Genomic DNA, 8602 nt, shown 5'->3' with positions numbered 1-8602 from the left:
CCTAACAGCACAATGGGTGTTCCTACACCAGATGGACTGCAGTGGTTCAGGAAGGTGGCTCACCGAGCTTCTCAAGAGCAATGCTCACATCCCATGAACAAATAAAAAAAGTTATGCATATGAAAATTTACAATCCTGTCATGACACTGGAAATGTTAAGAAGAGGAAAAATCATTTGGGGCAACAAGCTCTTCCCTTTTCTGGTTAAAACACATAAAGGAGTCTAACCCACACTGAGATAAACAATCTCACCTGTTAGGGGGGAAAGGATCACATATCCTTCAGGAGGAAGAGCTAGTTTTTAAAAAATGGGTTAAAACTTGCACATGCAGTAGCAAATAGAAATAGTAAATGAAGCAGGATTTTGCATTAAATGGAGGGTTTATGGTATTTACCTCCAATGGCAACATCGACTAAACCTTATTGAACAATGACCAGATAAAAATTGGACACCAACAGCTAGTCCAGCATTATCTTTCTTTGCAATTGCTGTGAATTGCTTTCTGTTTGACGGCTAAAGTTGTCATGTCTGAAACTGTACCATTCGAAGAACTATATATTGCAAATAAAACATAGACACTTCACTAATAAAGCACAATTCGGACACACAACTTTTGATTTAGTTCCAAAAATTCAAAATTTCAAAAGATTCTGGTCGTAAAATTGATAATTCATGGTTTTAAGAGTTCTGAGTTTAAATTCCATATTAAGTGCTAATGTCAGCTCCAGATAAACTTCAGTGAATGACAACACAATTTTTATTATATTTTTCAGGAAGAAATGGCCAAATGGCCCAACACTAAAATGAAGTAGGTTTTATGTACATATAAAAATTAAAGCAAATAGTCGTTTGATAGCACAGATTTTGAATGTTGCTAAATAAAGAGGCATGCTGCCTGAGCTTTTCATCTTGTATTCATCAGGAAAGATTGCAAGATCACCAACAGTAAAGGGAGCAACAATTTATACGGCATGAGAAGAAAATGCTGAATGGTTGGCAAGTGAATGCTGATTGGTAAAGGCAAACAATTAACTGCCAAGCTTTTGTTCAAATTCAAACCAGGCAGGTCGACTCATTGGTCAAGGCATTGCCATGGGGAATGAACCAGGGAATGGATGTCCCCAAGCTTTTGTTTAATTGAAGAGGGTACAATGCGTGGACATGCTCTTTCTGTCTGTTACAGTCCAGTTGCCAACCAATTAGCATTCTATTTTCATGCAGTATAAATTGTTCCCTTTTCTGTTGATAATTTCTTGTGATCTGTCCTGATGAGTGTCAGACGAAAAGTTCAGACAGCATGTCTCTTTTTTACAATGATTAAAGCAGAATTGAAAACAGCAAAAATAGAAATGTATTATTAAAAGTCAGCTGTTCAACATGAAGTCTTTTGTCATTATTGGAGAGAATAGTAGACAAATATGAAGAAGCTGCAAACTAACAATGTAATTGCAATTAGATTACATCATGCATTGTGTGAACAACACTGAGCAGCTCAATGTGTTACCTGAATCTTTCAACTTCATTGCTAAATAATGACACACTCTTTTCCTTTCTTTCCATGTGCCATTTGAGCAATAATTGGAAATCTCTAGTGTCTTGCTGAGGAAGTAATGTGAATGCTGATTATGCAATTTTGACCTAAGAAAGGGAACAATATCAATTACATGACTGGCAAAAGACAAATATGGAGGGACAAGAGAGATTTTCTTTGAATTCTAATGACTTCAGACAATTTCTGACTTTGTAACTTTACAAGAAGTTTGTTTGCAATGGTATCCCATTTTAATGAGCATTGATTAACAAGTAGTTGGAGATCTATTACCCCTATTGTAGGAGTATTGATAGTGTTTCAATATGAATCTTTTCAATGAGTCATATGACAGAAATCTTCATTCATTTTGTTATTACAATACTGTCTTATTTGAAGATTTATATTATGTTTCTTTCCCTTTCATCCTGGATTCCTCACGGCAGCCCTAAGAGAAGAGAGCAGACAGATCTCTGCCAATATTGCACTGACCACTGAGTAGCGACTAGGAGGCAACATTTCCTATGCTCTGCCCTTGCTCTTTGTGAGGACATACCCTGCCTTTTAATTGCATTTTTTGTAAGGCATAGGGGTCATAACAAACAAATTAGGGGCTGAAACATTCAGGGGTAGAGGCAGGCAGCACACCTGTCCCCCGGAAACCACAGTGGCAGGAAACACACCAAGCCGCCCTACAGCAATAAAGTGCTTTGCGGCTCATTAACCAGGGCTGAATGGGACTTCTGCCTTTCATTGGGGCAGAAGTCCTGCCCTCTCTGATTGGCCGACAGCTCCATTAGTCCCAGCAGTGCCAGGAAGGCATCAGCGGCAGCTGCTGGGACTACAGGTGAGGAGTGGAGTCCAAGACCTAGGATCCCCAGAGAAGGTAAGTCTGGGGCCTTGAGCCAGGAGGGTTTGGGAATGTGGGGGGGAGGGGGTGGGTTTAAGAAAGGGAGCAGGTGGTAAAGAAGTGGGGTTCAGTATAAGGGGGCCCACGATTGGCAAAGGGCAGCTGCCGCAGTTCGACCCCCACCACTCCCCACTTCCTTCCAGTCCTTTAACCATTTCAGGTTAAAACGTGGGCGTCCAGCTCCTGCCTGTCTGCCCTTGCCAAATGTATTCTAGCATTGACAGTGTATTACTAGGGTGAATAGGATTGATAACAAGCCCATTTGGCCCTTTAATTACTCATTTTAATATGGTGGGCGAGGCTGCCGATTTTAATGCCTGCCTGCCCCTGCAATATGGGGATGAGCTTTGGGATGGGCGGGAAGGTGGTGGGGTGGGGGTGGGTGCAGGGTGGGGGTGGGCGCTGGGTGTGGGGGTATGCGCCCACCCTATTTTCCCCAGCTCCCCTGCCCCCCACGGGAAACATGCCCGCCAGGAGCACGTAAAATTCAGCCCAGGATGTGGATTAATATTTAACATGTGTTTTTGTTTGCTTCACCAGTTTCTCTCTTGTTAAGCCAATCAGTATCATGGTACATATGCAGAAAGAGGAACTGAAACTTTAATCAACACTGAGGCTTTTGGAAATCTTCATTGCTTCAAGTACTTTTATTTTCATAGAAAGGAGGCCATTCTTGACTGTACTGGCCCTTTGAAAGAGCTATCTAATTATCCTCACTTGCCTGCCTTTCCCCATAGGCCTGAATCTTTTCCCCTTCAAATATTTATCTAATTCCTTTTGAAAGTTGCTATTGAATCTGTTTCAAATATCCTTTCTGTCAGTGCATTCCAGATCATAACAAGTCACAGCATTGTTTTCCTTTCTGCACATCACCTCTAGTTCTTTTCCAATCACCTTATGACTGTGTTTTCTGGTCCTTCTTGGAGGTCTTCTGGCTAAGTGCATGGTACCCCTGAATCTAGGTTCAAGTTCCACTCTGGTTCCACTTACGGTTGGCAGGCAGGCAGGCGAAAAGGCCCTTGCACATTTTTGGAAACTTCACCCACGGGTGGGACGAGGTTCCCAAAAGCAAATAAAATAAAAACTTTAATTTTTGTTAATGACGTGTCCCTGCTCATGTGACAGGGTCACATGAGGGGACATGCTTTATAATATCTATAAAATCTTTTTTTTTAAATCTGTTCATCTCCCTGAGGCACAGGCAGCACTGAGCACTGCCGCTCGCCTTTCACACTGGACGGGCCTTAATTGGCCTGCCAGGGCAAAATCGCCTTCTGGCCCCGATCACGAGTCTTCCTGAGCGCCCCTGCCAAGCCCACCTGATGTGGGTGAAATTCTGCCCTAGGACGTGTTGGCCACGGAAGGAGTGTTCATGATGCAGATAATCAGCCTACTAGTCGTTCTAAAACTTGCCTATTATTCCGCAAAGGGAAAAAGTGTTTGAAGAAAAGAAACAAACAAACTGATCCTCCTGTTACTGGAAACAGCCTCTCCTCGTTTATTCTGATTATTGTGATTTTAAACAGCTCTACCTATCTCTGTCATTAATCTTCTCTGCTCTAAGGAGGGCAATACTAACTTCTCTAAGCTCTCCACGTACGTATCCGTCATGGCTCAATTTATAGCCCTTATGCCTCTGAGTCACAAAAGCTCCTGTTATGGCACAGTCGATGGTAAATGCTGAGCTATTCAAATCCCAAAGGGAAACTTGAAACAACTGTTACAACTGTTTCGCAATTTGAATATATTTCAAGATGCGTGCCTTGAATTCTGTAGAGACCACCGAGTCATATAGGTTTCATACAAAACTATATTAGACCTTTATTAATAAAAAAAAAATTTTAAGCACATACGTAGGTTTATAAATTACTACTGCGATAACCCCTAGCTCCCCTAGTCAACCTAACTCCCAGTTACACCACGTTAAGGCAACAGTAAGACACATAGATTTTAAAAGGCCCAGGCAAAGTAACATGATACCCTGAACAGTCAAATTCAAAGTGAGTTTTCCTCAGCTTTGGTTCCTTGTAGACAGCAGCTTGATGTTTAGCTGCTGGAGGTTTTTCACATTTGTATTAGATCTTAAAATGTCTTCCCTTGCACACAGCCTTCTCTCCTTTATACATATTTTACCCTTTGAATGCAAATTTGCATCATTTCACTATGTCTTTGGACTTTACCTCTCTAATAATAAAAATCTATCATAATATCAATTTTACCAATAACCTTTAGGGAAAAATAAACACACTGTTTCTTAACTTCTCCTGGCTAAATGTAACATTTCACCCCTTCTTTGGAAGTCACGCTACCCTGGTTTATTTAAAAATGCAAATGTTCCCTTTACACCTCACATTACACAACTTCAACAATGGCCAGAATTTTCCCATCAGCGCTTTGGGGGCGGGGCCCACTCACCGACGGGAAAATGACACGGGATGACATCGGGAGGAACTCCCGACGTCATCTTGGTCCATTTAAATTTTTGGGTAGGCGGGCAGACAGCGAAATCAGCTGTTCGCCCGCTGACCTGTCAATGGCCAATTGAGGCCATTGACAGGATCATTAAGCTCATTGAAAGACCTGCCTGTCCAACTTTAAGGCTGGCGGGCAGGCCAGGAGCCCCAGCGGGCTTCTGAAAAAAGATAAAACCTCATCCACTGGCGGGCTGAGGTTTCATCTCAGTTTTTAAAATGTTTATTAAAGTTTCACTCATATTTATTAACATGTCCCATCTCGTGTGACAGTGTCACATGAGGGAGACATGTTAATAATGTTTTTCTTTCTCTATTTTTAAAGTTTTTTTTAAACATTCAGCGCTCTCCCTGAGACAGCACTTAGTCTCAGGGAGCAGTGCGCTCTTTCGTGTGCATGCGTGAAAGTGCGCACATTGACAGTTGGGGATTCCCTCCACCTCCCACACAGGAAGCGCATAGTGCTTCCTGTCGGCCAGGCCGTTAGATGGGCCTTAATTGGCCCGCCCACGTAAAGTGGCAGCCGGCCCCGTTTCAGTGGTGGAGTTTGGCTGCCCACCCGCCGCCGAGCCGGTGGGGCCCGCTCACCCATCAAGGTCAAAATTCTGGCCCATGTTTACCTATTTAACATTTCAAACCTAGCTTCTCTTCTGACACATGAAAGCCTCCAGACCGGCTGTCTTTAGTTCAATTAAGTCACGCACACACACACACGTGCACACACAGACCCCACTATTACTCTACTTTACAATAAATTACAAATAACATATGAAAATTATTATTTCTTCCTGACACTCCAAGTCCCACCTGAGGGACTGAATTTTATGCTCCCGCTGGGTGTGGAATGGCAGGCAGGGGACATAAAATTGGGTGTCAGGCCAGCAGCACTGTGCCTGTCACCTGCCCACCCGCCCCACGGGTACTTTACCAGTGGTGGGGGAGGTATGAGGCTGCATGTTCGTCAGTCAAGGCCCTTAAGTTAGTCAATTAATGGCCATCACAACAAGAATTTTACCCATGGCGGGAGAGGCTGATACCTGGTCACCAGGTAAAACCTGGTGAGCCTTCATGCTAGGCTGTGGGGTGGGCATGGCTCCTTGATGGGCACTCCATGCCAATCGGAGGCTTTCCCAAACTGCAAGCCAGCTCCCCACCACCCCTCCGCATTCCCCCCCCATCCTTCCTTTCTAACCATACCCTCATGCCGTCACCCCCTCCACCATTGCCGGGCCTGCCAGCCTGGTGAGACCCCAGATTTACCTTACATGCCAGCTCCAATGCTCTTGGCCTTGCTGCAGTCTCAACAGTGGCCACTTCTCCCAATAGCACTGATGGGGCATGAGAGTTGCTGGCCCTCCAAATTAGGTGGCAGCTCTGATAGACGAGACTTCCTCTTGGTGAGGAGTGCACATCCTGCCTCTAGCCAATTAAAGGTCTGTCAGCTATTTAATGGCTACAGGGCAAGCCAGCTAAGCAGAGGTGGGCTCCTCCCTGACTTTATGCAAGGGGCGGAGCCACCACCCCCAATGTAAAATTTCAGTTCATAAGCTTCAAATTCAAGTGGAGCACTGTGGCTCCATGTGTTACACCATTGAGCAGCAAGAGATGGACTCCAGCTCCACATTACCTACCATTGCCAACCAAGGGATGGGGAGGACACTAGAGCAAGAGCTCATCAGCTTTTTCACAAGAAAGAAAGAGGATGGCAAGAGATCCTGAGATGAATACACCTCCTAAAAATGCCTCAACAGGATGTATCTCCTCAGACAGTGTGTCAAGAACAATTGTATTTCTTACAACAATATGTTGCATCTGAGCTGTTAAGAATCAAGTTTAATGTAGATTGAAATGTATTATTTAAGTTCCAGGGTAGACCCTGACACTGAAACATAAGTTTTTTTTATAGAACACATCATAGTACATTAAATTCTATAATTACCCCAGGATAGCTACCTCTCCTCAATAACACTTCACAATATAAGGAAGGATACAAAGGAACAAATCTGCAAGGAAATTACAGAGAGGTGTAAACATCATAGGGTAGTTATAATGGGGGACTTTAATTGCCTGCATACAGACTGGGATAGTGGTAGTGTAAGGGGCAGTGAGGGACGAGCATTTCTAGGTTGTGTTCAGGAGAATTTCCTAAAGCAGTATGTGTCCAGTCCAACAAAAAAGGAAGCACTGCTAGACCTAGTTCTTGGGAATGAGGTGGGCCAAGTAGATCAAGTGACAATAGGGGGATATTTAGGGGACAGTGTATCATAAGGTTTAGGATGATGGTGGAAAAAGATATTTGTCAATCCAGAGTAAGAATAGTCAACTGGCACAGAGCAGACTGAGCAGGAAGAGATATTGGATAAGCTGTCAGTACTTAAAGTTGATAAGGCACCGGGACCGGATGAGATACATCCAAGAATATTGAAGAAAATGAGAGTGGAAATTGAGAGGCACTGGCAATAATCTTTCAATGTTCCCTGGATTCAGGGGAGGTGCCGGAGAATTGGAGAATTGCAAACATTATGCCCTTGTTCAAAAAGGTTGTAAGGATCTGCTCTGTAATTACAGACTAGTCACTTTAACTTCAGTGGTGGGGAAACTTCTAGAAACAATTATTCGGGATAGAATTAATAGTCACATGGAAAAATTTGGATTGATTTGGAAGAGTCAGCATGGATTTGTTAAAGGAAAGTCCTGTCAAACTAATTTGCTGGAGTTTTTTGAAGAGGTAACAGAGATAGTTGATGAAGGCAAGGCTGTTGATGTGGTGTATATGGACTTCCAAAAGGCGTTCAATGCAATGCCACACAACAGACTTGTGAGAAAAGTTATAGGTCACGGAATAAAAGGGGCAGTAGCAACATGGATACAAAATTGACTGAGAGATTGGAAACAGAGAGTAATGGTTAATGGGTAGGTTTGAGGTGGAGTTCCCCAGTGGTCGGTATTGGGACCCTTGCTCTTCCTGATAAATATAAATGATCTAGATCATGGTGAGCAGGGGGAAATTTCAAAGTTTTCAGAAGACACAAAACTTAGGAGAATTATAAACTGTGAGGAGGACAGTGTAGAACTTCAAAATGACATTGACACATTGGTGGAGTGAGCAGATAGGTGACAGATGAAGTTCAATGCGGAGAAGTGTGAGGTGATACACTTTGGTACAAAGAATATGGAGAGACAGTATAAAATAAAGGATACTTTTCTAAAGGGTGTGCAGGAGCAGAGAGACCTGGGTGTGTATGTACATAAGTCATTAAAGGTAGCAGGACAGGTAGAGAGAGCTGTTTCTAAAGCATACAGTATTCTAGGCTTCATTAATACAGGCATAGAGTACAAGAGCAGGGAGGTTATGATGAACTTATATAAGACACTGGTTAGACCAGATGGGGCTGTTTTCCTTGGAGAGGAGAAGGGTGAGAGGAGACTTGATAGAAGCTTTCAAAATAATGAAGGGCCTGGACAGAGTAGATCGGGAGAAATTGTTCCCATATCATAAACGGATAGAAAACCAGAAGGCACAGTTTTAAAGTGTTTTGCAAAAGAAGCAAATGCGAGGTGAGAATTTTTTTTCATACACCGAGTAGTTAGGGTTTGGAATACACTGCCTGGACGTGTGGTGGAGGCCGGTTCAATTGAGGCATTCAAGAGGGCGTTGGATGATTATCTAAATAGAAACAATGTGCAGAGGA

Source organism: Carcharodon carcharias, chromosome 20 (assembly GCF_017639515.1).
Source record: "Carcharodon carcharias isolate sCarCar2 chromosome 20, sCarCar2.pri, whole genome shotgun sequence".
Lineage (NCBI taxonomy): Eukaryota > Metazoa > Chordata > Chondrichthyes > Lamniformes > Lamnidae > Carcharodon > Carcharodon carcharias.
Note: the sequence above shows the minus strand (reverse complement) of the source record.